Below are 17,106 nucleotides of genomic sequence, written 5' to 3'. Positions count from 1 at the left end.
CCGAGTGCCACACACCTCTGTGTTGTATTCCACTAGCTAGTGTGTATGCTATGACACTCTCTAGCCCATGTGCACTGTAACACCACCCCGTGAATATGTCATGCCACACTTGCCTTCGCATGGGTTATATTGCCCCATCTAACGTGCCTTCCTCGATGCCTATGTTATAACGCACAGCGCTATGCCATACATATTACAATCTGGGATCCATATCTTTGTCACAGTGCATATGCAACGTTACACTCCCCATGTAATATTTTATATTACAACTTTAGAGACTAGTTAGGTTACACAACACTGCCCTGTGCATATTACACTCCAAGGCGCATATCGCATAGCTCGCGCTAGTCCCTGTGCTATCTCGTGCTCTCCAAAGAATCTGTCATTGCGCACAATGTATTGCATATTATATTTCACACCCCGGTTCATCTTATATCACACTTTTTGGTGCATAGTGTATACCATATACTACATCTAGTTTTCATTTTCAATCGTGCTCTCAGGACTATGTTCTATATAACACTGCGTCCACCTACCCTTTTCACGGGCATTACATTTTGCGATGGGGGGTGGAGGGTCAGGGGGTGTTTCTGCCAAGTGAGCCCGGAGTCACAGTCGAAAACGTCCTCTTCTTCCTGAATAAAAGTGAGATTATGCTGCATACTTATTCATATTTTAAGTAGTTCGCACAGACACACATTTTAAAATCAATAAAGTTCCTAATACCCAACTTCTCAGAACAGTTAGCTTGCTGCCCCATCCACCTCCTCCCTATCCTATGTTGTCTGAATCCATGGACTAGCCTTCTCCCTCCTGCCATGCACGGTCTGATTTGCTGCCACTGCCCTCCATTTAGCATGATGTACCAGTCCACTCCTCCTGCCCTCCATTGCCCAATTCTATGGCCCATCATTGACCTCCTGCCTAGCCTCTGTGCTTAGCTTGCTGCCCCTTTTCTCCTTCCCCCTGCTCTCCGATGTCTTTGTGCATGCCCCTGCTCCATCCTTTTTGCCCACCATGTTCCATGGACCTGCCACTCCTATCTACTCTGAGTGTTCTGTTGAGTTGCCACCCCCCCACCTGCCTAGCATTGTCAGATGACTGTAACCTGTCCCTGCCACCTCTACCCTGCCTGCCCACATGCCATGCCTCTATCCCCTTCCTCCTGTCCTCCATGGTCCATTTTACTGCCACACCCTTCTGCCCTCCCTGGTCTGTTGTGCTGCAACTGCTCCTCCTGCCTGCCCCACGCGGTCTGTTGTGAGGCCCCTTCCCCTGAACTCTCTTGTCTGTGCCCAGGTCCTGACCCTCCCTTCTATCCTCCATGGTCCTTTGTGCATGCCCCTACACCCTCCTTCTTGCCTATCATAGCCATTTGGCTGCCACTAACCCTCTCGCTTGCCATGCATGGTCTTCTGTGCTGCCATGGCCCCTCCCACCTTCCCTGTGTGGTCAGCTAGCTGCCCCTGACCCCCTCCCACCTTCCCTCCATGGTCTGTGTGTATGCCATCATAGTCTCACTGTTGCTCTCCATGGTGTGTCTTGTTTCTAGTGCCCATCCTGCCTGACCTCCATGGTCATCTTGATGCTCCTGCCCTGCCCCCTTGCCCCCAGCCCTCTGTTTCCATGTGCAGACCCCCTATTCCCTCCCTCCTGGCTTGTCTGTTCCATTGTAATGCCCCTGATCCGTCCCTCCTGCCCTTTATGGTCTGTTATGCTGCAGCTTTCTCTCCTGTCTGTCCATTATGGTCAGCTAGCTACCATTGCCTCTTTCCCCTCTGTTCTCTGTTGTCCATGTGCATGGTCCTGTCCCCTCCCTATTGCTTTCTATGGATTGTTGTGCTGCACTCCCGACCCGCATGCCCTGTGTGGTGTATTGTGCTGCTGCAAACCCTGATGCCTGCCCTGTAGGGTCAGTTTGGTGCACCTCTCAATGTCCCTCCTGTCCTCTGTTATCTGAGTCCATGTCCCTACCCCAATTCCTCCTGCTTACCATGATCCAATGTACCATACTTGCGAACATTTTGAACTTGGTAAGAGGGAGATTTTGAAAAAAAACTTGGGAATTGATTTTCCCCTTTGAGTTACATTGAAAAAGAGGAGATTGTAGACAGGAGACAGATCAAATAAAGCCCATTTGAGCTTAAATACATTGGACGTTTCCTGGCTGAGACGGGTCTGTTGGCATGTATGGTTGTACTACCACTGCCTCTTCGTTCTGCCCACAATGGTCTATTATATTGCCACAGCCTCTCTTGCCAGTCCTGTATTGTTGGTTTGTTGCCCCTGCCCCCCTTTCCACTGCCCTCCATAGTCTGTGGTGCTGCCACTGCCCTTCCTGCCTGCCCAGTGTGGTCAAATTGTTGCCTCTGCACTCTCCTACCTGCCTTCAATTTTCAGAGCCCGTGCCCCTGGCCTCTGCTTCTCAACAGTATCCCAATGAACAACTAGATTGCTAACATTCTATATTTATTACAAAAGTGTGGAACGCCTGACGTCATCTTGATGTAATCAAAACTGTAATACCTAGAGCATTTCCTTTAAAAATTACATATATGAGAGGGTCTTATTTGCATCAAAACTATGGTTAGTGCTCTAAAAACGAAAATGAGGACATATTTTCTGAGTTTTTAAATAGCGACAAAGAACTTTTAAATTATTTGTAATCTTTATGTTTTTTTATCCAGTTGACCACTTGATTAAATGTTGCACTTAGGGGAGAGGATGTGGTGTTACTTCAAGAGCTGCAGACTTTGCAACTGGGGAACCAGGTTGCGGTTTCTGCTTCAGCTCAACATTCTGTGATTCTGGTCAAATCACTTAATCTCCCCATGTCTACAACCAAAATGAATTTGATCTTGTGTGATGTAACCAATGCTCATATAAAGCACTCCAATACCTGACAAGTCTGCACTATATAAAACTGCAAATACACAAAAAATAAGTGTTTTGCACACTTCTGTCATTGAGCTACATGTGGGCTACATCGGGGTGATATTTGTGCTGCATTTGGGCTCTTTTGTCTCTGGTGGCCATCTTGGGAGATTTATTGTCAAGAATTCCTGTCATACAAGGGAAACACGCCCTTATGTAAACAGGAGAGCTGTTAAATAACTCAAGGGAAACACGCCCTTATGTAAACAGGAGAGCTGTTACATAACTCAAGGGAAACACGCCCTTATGTAAACAGGAGAGCTGTTACATAACTCAAGGGAAACACGCCCTTATGTAAACAGGAGAGCTGTTACATAACTCAAGGAAAACACGCCCTATAAAGGGAGGAACCGGGAGGTACAAGGCTGTCGGATATTGTGTTTACACCGACGTACCTGCTTCGTGAAGAGCAGTGTTCCGGAGTGGTGCTCCAGTAAGGCAAGAACGGAGGTAGGTCGAGTCGTTACTCCCTGGGCCGTGTCTTGCCCCATCGTCACCTGTGAAGGACCCGGAAGCTCTACCGGTCAACCATTGAGCTTCGCTTTTTGACTCGGCTGAGTCCAAGCGCAGTGGCGCTTTTGCTGGTTGGAGTCGTAACTCCCAGCCCGACCAGAGACACAGGGACTGCCAGCTGTAACGCACACCAGGAGGTGTTTGCCGCGTTACAGACTCGGAAGTCCACAGGATCGATCGAGCGGCTGCTCTCGGTTCAGTCTTCTTGCTTGTGATTGGGGTATCGGTGACGCATCACCAGGAGGTGACTCCGCGTCCCGGTGCAGTCTGAGGAAGAGGTTGAGCGGCTGCTCCCTTCAGGTAGAGACCCCGGCTGGGTGTTTCCCTGACTCCTCGATTCTCCCCAACACTCTTCGTGCCCCTCACAGCCTACCGATTGGCATTGTCGGCCATTTCATTTCTGCCCTCTGTTGGCATACGCCGGGATCGGCGTATATGCAGAGGACGGTTAGGACCATCCGTGCTGTGGGCTGGTAACGTACTTAGCCTGGAGGATTCCAGTGACTATAACTTTTGTTTGTTCTTTGTATTTTATTTGCCTTCATTAAAAGAACTAACCCTTCACAAGTGGTTGCGTCCTCATTGTCGTGTCTGTTAAACGATCCTGAGACGTTCAGGGCGTTACAAAATATCCGACCTTAATAACACTAACTGTCTCCCGGTCGATAACAGACATGGCAACACTTGATGATGTGCTGGCTGCTTTAGCGGCCATGCAAGTTGAAGTGGCTGCCTCTAGGCAAGAAACAGCCGATGTAAAAGCCAGACTGGATGCTATCCAATTGGACCCGCTCACGCCCAGCACCTCCCTCACGAACCAGACCCCTGCGGTAGTAGTGGAAATGCCGGTAGCCATCCCCTTGGCAACACCAGAGAGGTACAGTGGGGATCCTAACACAGTGCAGGTATTCCTCACACAAGTGGCGCTACATTTATCGTGCAAACCAAAGGCGTTCCCCACGAGTCAGGCTCGTGTGGCTTTCCTTATATCCTATTTGGCTGGAAACGCGGCACAATGGGCCGTACCTCTGGTGAGCAGGGACGACCCCCTCTTATGTGATTGGGGTGCTTTTCGCGAGGAATTCCTGAAGGTATTCGACAGAAGGGCTGACTCGTACACGGCGGACCGTGAAATGCTTGAGTTGAGACAGGGATCCAACGACCTGGTGCAGTATCTCAACGCGTTCCGAAGGCTGGTTGCGGAAACCAAGTGGCCTGTTGCTAAACAGACGGCGCTCTTCCATCAAGGGCTGTGCGATGAGCTCAAGGACGCCGTGGCTCATATTGACCCTCAACCCAAGACATGTGAGGGCCTTATCAACCTGGTATTACGGCTGGAACATAGGCTAAGTGAAAGAAAGGGGGATCATGGGAGAAAAGGAAAATCCCTTCCATCCTATGTGACGGTGGGAAGTCCTGAAACTTCCACCGCATCCAAGGGAGAACCCATGGACATCAGCGCAATACGAGCGAGCCTCACAGCCACGGAGAAAGAGTCACGCCGTAAACAAGGATTGTGCCTATATTGTGGCAAAAAAGGCCACTACGTACGTGAATGCCCTGCCAAACCGAAGACGTCACGTTATCGGGCCAACCGGTCGGTAACAGCCGTGGTGGACATACCGGCGGAAAACTAGAGGACTCCAAGACCAGAGAAGGGGCATCTCGGAGTCACTCATCCATCCCTTCACTTTCCAACTCGGTCACTAAGGGACAACGACACCTGTTTATCACGGTGCACGTGGGAGTGCATGACCAGTGGATACCCGTTGTGGCCATGGTGGATTCAGGGGCCACTGGCATGTTTATGGACCACAACGAGGCATGCAGGCTAGGGCTAGTGCTTCTTCCCAAAGCAGTACCCGAAGACGTCTATGCGGTAGACGGAAGGCGATTGGTGACGGGGCCCATCGGACAGCACACGGGGGTCCTTCCGATGAGATATGGGAGGAACCATTTGGAACAAATCGATTTTAACATCATCCGAGCGCCCCAATATGGCGTCATATTGGGATTGCCGTGGCTACAGAAACACAACCCCTTTGTGGATTGGCCAACACATCGCATCGAAATGACGTCACCGTATTGCATCCTGCATTGTGGAATAAGAACGGAATCCCTTGACGCAGATGAGAGCGGGAGTCAGACGGTGGCTACAGCGGCAGAAAAAGATGTGGCTCTCCCCCAGGCTTATCACAGTTTTGAGGATGTATTTGATGAGGTGAAGGCGGAAGTGCTACCACCACATAGACAGTTTGACTGCCAGATCGACCTGGTGCCAGGGGCCAGCGTTCCCAGCGGCAGGCTGTATGCCCTGATGGAGCCTGAAAACGTGCATCTCCGGGGGTACCTGGATAAACTCCTCAAGCTAGGATTCATCCGCCCGTCCAAGTCTCCGGCCGCCTCGCCACTCTTCTTCATCCCGAAGGCTAATGGGGAGCTGAGAGCCTGTGTGGACTTTAGGGCATTGAATGCGATAACCATAAAAAATCGGTACCCCTTGCCTCTCATCAGTGTACTTCTGGAACAGGTCAAGAAAGCTCGTATCTACACCAAGTTGGATTTGAAAGGGGCATACCATCTGGTGCGCATGAGGGACGGAGACGAGTGGAAGACCGCCTTTAAGACCAGGTTCGGCCTTTTTGAGTACCTCGTCATGCCGTTCGGTCTGTGCAACGCCCCGGCAGCCTTTCAGTACTTTTTGAATGAGGTATTCAGAGAGGAGTTGGATATCTACGTGGTCGTATATATCGACGACATCCTCATCTATTCGTCCAGTGTGGAGGAGCACGTACACCACGTCAAAGCTGTGCTCCAAAAGCTGAGGGAAAAAAAGCTGTTTTGTAAACTCAGCAAGTGTGACTTCCACGTCACATCCGTGGAATTCCTCGGAGTGATGCTGAGTCCAGAGGGACAGGAGATGGCAGAACGAAAGATCAAGGCGGTGAAAGAATGGCCGGTGCCCCAAAGCGTGAAGGACGTCCAAAGTTTCATTGGCTTCGCCAACTTTTACAGGCGGTTTATAGATGGATTTTCAGGAGTGGTGGCCCCAATCACACAGCTACTGAGGAAGTCCAAGGAGTTTGTCTGGTCCCCTGAAGCGAACAAAGCCTTTGAGGCCCTGAAAAGCGCCTTTGGTAAGGCGCCGGTGTTGGCTCACCCCGATCCGGATCTCCCCTACGTGGTGGAAGCGGACGCGTCGGATGTGGCGCTGGGGGCTATCTTGTCCCAACGCAACCACGACACAGGGGTGCTTCATCCCGTTGCGTACATGTCCCGCAAACTCAACGACGCCGAACGCAACTACCATATTGCGGAGAAGGAGCTTCTCGCAATCAAGGACGCCTTCACCGAATGGAGGCATTGGTTGATGGGGGCAAGACATGTGGTATCAGTGTACACGGACCATCGGAACCTACAGTTCATGACGGCCACTAGACACCTTTCTCCCAGGCAGCTGCGGTGGATGATCTTCTTTGCGGGGTTCAACTTCCGCATCACATATCGGCCGGGGACGGAAAACCGGAAGGCGGACGCCCTGTCCCGTCAATCTGCAGTTAAGGAACCATTGCCTGCAACCGAGCGTTCCATCATTTCCCCGAGGATGGTATTGGGGGTTATCCAACCGGATACTTTCCTGAGGGGAATAAAGAGAGGGATCAGGTCATTCGCATGGCGGAGGTGGCTCCTCAGTCACAGAGAATGGCAGCTGAAGGACGGGATACCCCTGAAGGGCAGGTGCCTATTGATACCCACGCCTAGGCTAAGGAAACAAGCATTCATCTGGTGCCATGACTCTCCATGCGCAGGTCATTTGGGCTTTGAAAAAACGGTGGCTAGCATGGGACGGCATTTCTGGTGGCCAACCATGAGAGTGGATGTCAGGAGGTGGGGACAGGAGTGTCCTACGTGTGCTACCATGAAGGCCGACCATGGCCGAACCCAAGGGCTCTTACATCCACTTCCGACCCCGGATAGACCATGGGATAGCATATCACTGGACTTCGTGGTGGGCCTACCGGTAGACCAGGGGATGACGGCAATACTGGTGGTGGTGGATTACTTGACGAAAATGGGGCACTTCATCCCCTGCAAGAGAGTCCCTACGGCCGGGGAATTGGCGTCACTACTCCTAAAGAATGTGGTACGACTGCATGGATTACCTGGGGTGATCGTGTCGGACCGGGGGTCGCAGTTTACTGCGCAATTCTGGAAGACTTGGTGCACTGCGCTGCATGTTAAGACCGCCCTGTCCACCAGCTACCACCCTCAAACGGACGGCCAAACCGAGCGCCTGAACCAAACGCTCAAACAGTATCTGCGATGTTTTGTGGACCAGGGCAGGGAAGAATGGGTCGACTTGCTATGGGTTGCAGAGATAGCCTATAACAACGCCACTCACAGCTCCACACAGTCATCTCCGTTCTATAGCAACTATGGCCAACATCCCAGGTTCTTGCCATTTCTACATCCGTTCAGAGAGGACAGGATTCCCGCCACAGCGGACAGGGTGGCACACATAAAAGACACGTTGATGCGCTCAAGGGCTGTCCTAATAGAGGCCAAGAGAAGATACAAGGCTGCGGCAGATAGGAAGAGAAGGCCCGGGCCACTGTACCGCACTGGAGACTACGTCTGGATATCCACAAGAAACATGAGGTTTCGAAAGAACAGTGTGTTCCATCCCAAGTACATGGGCCCCTATCGAATTACCAAGTGTATGGGTCCCATGAACGTGAAGGTGTGCTTGCCCCAGTCATTGCGGATACACCCTGTCTTTCATGTATCATTGCTCAAACCAGCACCCTCCAAGCCGTCTGGGACACCTAGGCCGGTATGCGTGGAGTCGGAGGTGGAGTATGAAGTGTCGGGCATACGGGCGTCCAAATGGCGCAGGGGCAAGCTGTGGTACCTGGTTGCGTGGAAAGGCTATGGCCCGGAGGAGCATTCATGGGAACCGGCTGAAGGGGTTCATGCTCCGCGCTTGGTCTCCTTGTTCCATCGGCGTTTTCCTGCCAGCGCTGGACCCGTGGGGAGCCGCTGAGAGGGAGGATGTACTGTCAAGAATTCCTGTCATACAAGGGAAACACGCCCTTATGTAAACAGGAGAGCTGTTACATAACTCAAGGGAAACACGGCCTTATGTAAACAGGAGAGCTGTTACATAACTCAAGGGAAACACGCCCTTATGTAAACAGGAGAGCTGTTACATAACTCAAGGGAAACACGCCCTTATGTAAACAGGAGAGCTGTTACATAACTCAAGGAAAACACGCCCTATAAAGGGAGGAACCGGGAGGTACAAGGCTGTCGGATATTGTGTTTACACCGACGTACCTGCTTCGTGAAGAGCAGTGTTCCGGAGTGGTGCTCCAGTAAGGCAAGAACGGAGGTAGGTCGAGTCGTTACTCCCTGGGCCGTGTCTTGCCCCATCGTCACCTGTGAAGGACCCGGAAGCTCTACCGGTCAACCATTGAGCTTCGCTTTTTGACTCGGCTGAGTCCAAGCGCAGTGGCGCTTTTGCTGGTTGGAGTCGTAACTCCCAGCCCGACCAGAGACACAGGGACTGCCAGCTGTAACGCACACCAGGAGGTGTTTGCCGCGTTACAGACTCGGAAGTCCACAGGATCGATCGAGCGGCTGCTCTCGGTTCAGTCTTCTTGCTTGTGATTGGGGTATCGGTGACGCATCACCAGGAGGTGACTCCGCGTCCCGGTGCAGTCTGAGGAAGAGGTTGAGCGGCTGCTCCCTTCAGGTAGAGACCCCGGCTGGGTGTTTCCCTGACTCCTCGATTCTCCCCAACACTCTTCGTGCCCCTCACAGCCTACCGATTGGCATTGTCGGCCATTCCATTTCTGCCCTCTGTTGGCATACGCCGGGATCGGCGTATATGCAGAGGACGGTTAGGACCATCCGTGCTGTGGGCTGGTAACGTACTTAGCCTGGAGGATTCCAGCGACTATAACTTTTGTTTGTTCTTTGTATTTTATTTGCCTTCATTAAAAGAACTAACCCTTCACAAGTGGTTGCGTCCTCATTGTCGTGTCTGTTAAACGATCCTGAGACGTTCAGGGCGTTACATTTATTTGTTATGAAGTTTCCTAATTTCCTCATTTACTGCAGTCTCCTCAATAGGAAATGCTTTCAATTTTTTACTTTGATTCCATCAAGAAGGTATTCAGATATGTCACACATTTGCCATAAGTTCTGAATGTTAGCACTCTAGTTGCTCATTAGATCACTGTAGTAAAGCTACTGCTCACCACGGAAGTCTGCTGCTGGTATTAAAAGTGCATGTTTCAGTCTGCATGTTAGAATTTTTTAATGAAATAGAAGAGGATTTGAGAAGTCACTCAAAATGTGTCCTAATTTTTCTTTCTTCAGCACTAATCATAATTTCTATGGCAAAATGAACCCCCTCATTGTGTTCCTTTTTTAATTAAATGTTTTACGTGTTACCAGTTTATTCCAATCAAGATGGCTTCAGGTGTGCCATACTTTTGTCATAAGTAATACAGTAAGCGCTCTAGTTGTTCTTAAGAACACTCTGGGACATTCTGTCATTGGGCTATACTTGGGCTACATCTGGGTGATATTTGGGCTACATTTGGGCTCTTTTGTCTCTGGTGGCCATCTTGGGAGATTTATTTGTTATGAAGTTTCCTAATTTCCTCATTTACTGCAGTCTCCTCAGTAGGAAATACTTTCAGTTTTTTACTTTGATTCCATCAAGAAGGCTTTCAGATGTGTCACACATTTGCCATAAATTCAGAATGTTAGCACTCTAGTTGCTTATTAGATCACTGTAGTAAAGCTACTGCTCACCAGGGAAGTCTACTGCTGGTATTGAAAGTGCATGTTTCAGTCTGCATGTTAGAATTGTTTAATGAAATAGAAGAGGATTTGAGACGTCACTCACAATGTGCCCTAATTTTTCTTTCTACAGCACTAATCATACTTTCTATGGCAAAATGAACCCCCTCATTTTGTTCCTTTTTAAATTAAATGTTTTAAGAGTTACCACTTTATTCCAATCAAGATGGCTTCAGGTGTGCAATACGTTTGTCATAAGTAAGACTGTTAGCGCTCTAGTTGTTCTTTAGAACACTCTGGGAAGCTGCAGTAGAACACAAAGGAATCAACTGACAGTCTCTGCCCTTGTTGGATGTACATGTTTTACTAAGAATGTCAGACTTCATTCTCACATGACTGAGAAAGATAATGTGAATTTACAGAAAATATGCTCTCAGTTTAGCTTATAGATCACCTTCCAAACCTCTGTGGGAAAAGCATGAGAAAATAGTTTTCTCTCAAACATGATTCATGATATCACAGCAGAAGGCTTTTTCACATGGTAACATCACCTTAGAACACACCACAATTCCTAAAATGAGTATGGTACCATCAACAAATGATTTATAATGTAACTAAAGTCTTAAAACCTTCTATTAACTGCAATGCTTTTTAATGAGGTGCTATCATGTATATTGGTCCCAAGATGGCTGCCAACACTTCTTGGATGAAGTACTGACAGCCAATCAGATCTCACGATGAGATGTGTGGTTAGGCTCCGCCCAGATATATCTATCTTTTTAACTCTAATTTTCTCAGGAACTACTGAACGGATTTACACCATTTAAGCAAACGGCACGAATCTGAACTGAGGACTACCTCTTTGCCAAATTTGGTGTAATTCCGTTCAGCAGTTCGGGCTGTAGCTGCGTCAACAGGTCCTATGGGAAAATGCATGGTGAAAATGCGTTTTGGGACCCCCCTTTTTTCTCGGCCCCCGCTTGACGAATCACCGTGAAAGTTTCAGGATAGGAGAGGACCGGAGCTGGCCAAAAGTTCAGAAAACTTTGCGAAGATTCGTCAATCGGCGCCAACGTTATTCCAAATAGAATGTTGCGGATTTCGTATGGAAAATAGGTCCTAACTATAACTACCTACTGGCGACTGCCAGTAGGTGATATATATATATATATATATGCAATTATGCTGCTTACTCCGCTCCCCAGTCTCCGAGATACAAAAGCAGGCACGGACCACGATTCAGTGCAGGTTAATTTATTTTTTGCTTAGTCGGCCATGACGCGTTTCGGTCCCTCCTGGACCTTGATCACATGACAACGCTTCTAGGCTTCAACCGCCATTTTATAGTGTCAAAAGTGCAAAGTGCAAAAAACAACATGGAAAGCAACGAAATACTCCTAATTAATTACAAGTAAAAATACTAAAAATGTAAGAGTGTATGTGTGCTTTGCTTTTTTCACTGGACATAGTATAAATCAATCTAGTTCCAGGTTAGATATTATTAAAAACATAAATGTCTAATATCATTCAATTATAAAGCATTAAAAACACATTAATAAATAATCGCATCACTGTGCATAAAATTTAAATGTGCTCAATATAGCTCTAAAATGTCATATTAAAACAAAGCTCTATCATACTAATCTGAAAATTACGTTTCGATGTTAAAATCTGACATCTTTAAAACATAATCGCATAAATGCATAAAGACATTGTTATAAGTTAAAATAACTTATAAAATAGGGGAAACGTAATACAGATGGATGTTGCTTGACCATTAATTAATGCTGGTAATAAAGTGTAGTGTAACACCACGTGCTTGATAAATATACTAAAATAGACAAAAGAAAAGAATTTTTGTAATTTAAAATTTGATCAAAACAAGGGGGCATCAAGCGACAGTAAATAGCTGAATCTGTCATGGTAACATATGAGTTACAAACTCAATCTGACTAAAAACTATATATATATATATATATATATATATATATATATATATATATATATATATATATATATATATATATATATATATATATATATATATATATATATATATATATATATATATATATATATATATATATATATATATATATATATATATATATATATATATATGAATATGTGTATGAGGGGAACTGAAAATAATTGTTGCCGAGATCTCATAGCTTTATAATTTATAGGCAAAGTATATTGCACAAAAGTTGGTATTAAAAGAATTGACCCGTTTAAATACAGGTATAAAGGTCCTCAGTAGCGTTGAGACCTCCCGGTATCTTACTGTCTAGATTTAAAATATACCGGGTTTCAAGTTTGCGTAATGTATTTTCTCTGTCCCCTCCTCTTCTGTTTTTAGGTACTGCATCAATCAGATAATATGACAGGTATTTGGGGTCGCTATTATGTTTTTCCTGAAAATGTCTGGCGACTGGGTAAGAGGGGTCCTTATTAATAATAGCTCTAAGATGCTGTAGGATTCTTTTGTTAGCCGGAAGTTTTGTGCTACCTACATATTTAAGATTGCAGGTGCACTCTAAAACATATACGGCATAATCCGATTTACAGTGTAGAGCTTGCTTTATTTCCACCTCTTTCTCACTGAATGGAGTTTTGTAAGTATTTCTGCTAGTACCGTGAATGCATGCTTTGCAGTTTTTGCAGGTCACAAAACCTTTTCTCTGAGAGAGCCAATTTACAGATTCTGTTACCTCAGGGCTGCTTGTAACTAGACTATTGCTCACAGAAGGAGCTCTTCTGAAAGTTAGCCCTAAGCTTTTTGGCAGCAGTGATCCTAATATTGGATCATCTAACACTATTGGCCAGTTGTGCTGCATTATATTTCTAATGGTTTTGTGTTGTAAATTATAGGTGGTAATTAATCGCAATTCATTAGTAGAATCCTTTTTAGGTTTAGTAACCAGGAGTGGCTCCCTTTCCATTTTCATTGTTTTTGCAATGGCCAGATCTGAGGTTTTTATGTTATAGCCTCTGTCTAGAAATCTTTTTTTACAATCTTCTTGTGCCTTTTGCAAATCAGACATGCTACTACAGATACGTTTGATTCTTAGCATTTCCCCGTAGGGGATGCTGTTAATCAAATGTCGTGGATGAAAACTCGACGAATGTAATAATGAATTCCCTGCCGTCAATTTTCTGAAAAGCTTTGTTTCCAATTTGCCATCTTTCACATAAACCTCAACATCCAAAATATTTATGTTATGATTGTCAATTGTTGCCGTAAAGCTTAAGTTGATTTCATTCATATTAAGGCTATTGACAAAATTATGAGCATCCTGTAACGGTCCATCCCAAACAAGAAAAATGTCATCTATGTATCTGTGTAACAGTTTGACATGTTTTTCCACCACCGAACGGTGCGTCACGCCGAGGACCAGCTCCTCCCACCAGCCCATGTGAAGACATGCATAGCTGGGAGAGAAGCTGGCCCCCATCGCCACGCCTCGTGTCTGCTGGTAGACAGTTTTATCAAATAAGAAAATGTTGTTATGCAGACAAAATTTTGTTAAATCACTTATCATCATGCTATGTGCAGAAAGTCTTGGTTTCCCTTTCCCTAAAAAATGCTCCAAAGCTCTTATGCCATCAATATGCCTTATACTCGTATATAAGGACACTATGTCCAAAGTCATTAATAGATAACTTTTCTGCCATTCGAAATTGTTGATTTTTTGCAGAAAGTTGCTAGTGTCTCTTATATATGTGGGTAATGATTGTACTGGTTCCTGAAGAAAGAAGTCTATGTATTGGCTGGCATTCTCCAACAAACTGTTTTGGGCCAAGATGATTGGTCGACCCGGGGGGTTCTTGGCATCTTTGTGTATTTTAGGGATGAAATAGATGTTGGGTATCGTAGGATTATCTTTGTGGATGAATTTATATTCATCCATAGTTAGAGTTCCTGCGCATTTCCAAGCCAATAATTTGCCATAGAAGTCATTTTGGATTGTTTTCACTGCACCCCAATTGCTGGTTTTGTAGCAGGTTCTATCATTTAGGTGGGATAATGCTTCCTTCATATATTGTTTTCTGTCCCATAAAACAATATTACCTCCTTTGTCTGCACTCCTGACAATCACATTTTTGTTGCTTTGTATTTTTGTCAATACTTTTTTGACCTGCCTATCCTTGGGGTGCCATTTCGAATTGCTTTGCATCAACTTATAATTCAGTTTTTTAATTTCATTAATAACTTGATCATTAAAAATGTCAATACTGTCTCTTGGCATTATAGGATTGAACGTTGATTTGCGTTTGAAAGATGTATTTTTTTTAGGGAGTACCATACACTGCGTGAAACTAAGAGTGCTGGAACATATGCGTGCGATCACAAAAAAAGATTTTAACTATCCTGTAGCACGCCACTTTGCCCTTAAACATAAAAGCGACAGGGATCTGTTGCAATACTTTAGCATCGATTGTGTACCATTTGACATCAGGGGAGGAGATAGAGTATTGAAATTGAGAAGATTGGAATCTCGATACATTATAGATCTCCAATCAAAATCCCCTAATGGATTAAATGGTGGAGAAGAGTTAACGGTTCATCTGGGCAATTAATGCCACCTATTGACTAATGAAATGAAACTTTTGTTCATAGAATAATCTTTGTTTAAACAAATATTTTTCTTTTGGGATTTGAAACACTGTCATTGACTGAAATCATGAAATTGACATTCGCAGCATTAGCCAATACACGGCTATAATAATAACTGACGTGGGAGATTTGCAACCTGGGATAACAGGTTGCAAGTGGCCGATACACGGCGAGATTATAATTGGATGTATGATCACTATGACAGCAACAATATATGACCAAATGAATTTGTGATGAATTTTCAATGAATATTCTTTGTTTTATAAGATATATTGACTGTTTGTGACATAGTAGGCAATGTAATAACAACCTCTCCAAGATGGCGCTCGCAATATGGCGTGTTGCCAGCCCTTGTCTGTTTCGATGACAATTGACTTGATGTTTTAAAATGGCGCCTCACAGCGCGTACTGTAAACACTGATGAAGGATCTATTCTGAAACGCGTCTGTTTTCGGTTTAACAAATAAACCATTGCTGTAACGAAGTCCCGTGAGTGCCGTCTTTCCTTCTACAAAACAAGGGAATTGTGGAGCTTATATATATATATATATATATATATATATATATATATAACATATCAGACACCAACTTTTGCTATTACAAAAGCAATCCAGGACACACAGGAGTCTTTGTTGAAAGGATTTAATGGGCAAGGTAGCGCCTCACCAACGCGTTTCGCTTGACAGCTTTTTCACGGTATGGCGGACATCTTACTTTCCCGTATTTACATCATGCCTCAACCAATAACATTGAGGAAGGACTGAAAAGGTTGTATGGGATCTCTTTTGCAAATATAGGCGCCATTTTGGCATGTTGTATTGTACTATAATTTGCAATTTACAAATTCAAGGGAAACCATTTATCAAGAGGCACAAGTCATAAATACTCGGTTACACTTATTTACTGTAGTACCATATCTCGACATTGTGCGTTAGGACATCATTGCGTTCAAAATTATGTGTGCACTAATATCGGCACGCATGCAAACCCTCCATTTGTATTAATCAATAAAGCATTGTTGATTCTAAGTATCGTAACCAGCTCAACATTTGTAACTGTACAATTGATGGTCATCACAGGACTATATAGACCCCAGTGGGTTGCAATTCAGACAATCTAATTGAAATGTAAGATCAGAATACGATCCGACTATGTATGCTGTTGCAATAAAGCATTGGTAACATCAACTGCACGAGATGAAAAAGACCATTGATTAGTCATTGACTTCATAGCTTAGTTCTCAGATCGTTGAAAATTATGAACCCAAGTGGGTTATAGATCTGCCCTCCGCATTTTACTAGTCAATGACTGCCAGTCTCGCCCAAGTGGGCCAAGATTACATTATAATTAATATCCATAAATAAAGTTTGACTAACAAACACTTATTATTTCTGGTCTATCAAACTAACATAATGCCAATTATCCTGGTCATTTATCAAGAATCAGCCCATAACCACGGTCCTTGCATTTTGGGAAATAAAGAAATCCAACTCAACATCAATTAATTAAACTGCAATGGCTAAATCCCACATACTGAAATAGTACTGAATACATCAAGAAACTTATACAGAGATTTGTACATTTCTAACAAAATCTCTACTTCTTTTTACAGAAAACATGTCAACTCGTAGTTTTTACAAATGTACAGCCATTTCTTCGCACGAATTGAGTCCTTCGGGCATCACGGTGTCAAAGTCAATTATATACCTTGATTCCAGGCATCTTAAATGGCGCTCTCTGTCACCTCCTCTTTCGTGTCGTGCAATTGCATCTATAACAACATAGGATAAAAGTTTTTCATTTTGCTCATGTATGTTAAAGAAGTGACGGGCTACAGGATATTGAATGTCATGTTTTTTTATAGCACGTAGATGCTCTAGGACTCTTTTCTTAGCTTGGTATATATATATATATATATATATATATACACACACACACACACACACACACACACACACACACACACACACACACACACACACACACACACACACACACACACACACACACACACACACACACACACACACACACACACATACACGTGTTACCATCCTTGTGGGGACTATGTGTGAATACCTGCCTTGTGGGGACTAACCTTTCCCAATGTTTTGTAAATATAGCAATGGCAGAAAAATGTTAAGAAAAAATTCATGATTCATGATCCTGCTTCAAATTTACAAATATATTGTTATTTAATCACGCGCACAGAACTATCCTTGTGGGGA

The sequence above is a fragment of the Triturus cristatus genome, chromosome 3_1, assembly GCF_964204655.1.
Source record: "Triturus cristatus chromosome 3_1, aTriCri1.1, whole genome shotgun sequence".
NCBI lineage: Eukaryota > Metazoa > Chordata > Amphibia > Caudata > Salamandridae > Triturus > Triturus cristatus.
The sequence above is the reverse complement of the archived record's forward strand: the minus strand, read 5'-3'. Positions refer to the sequence as shown.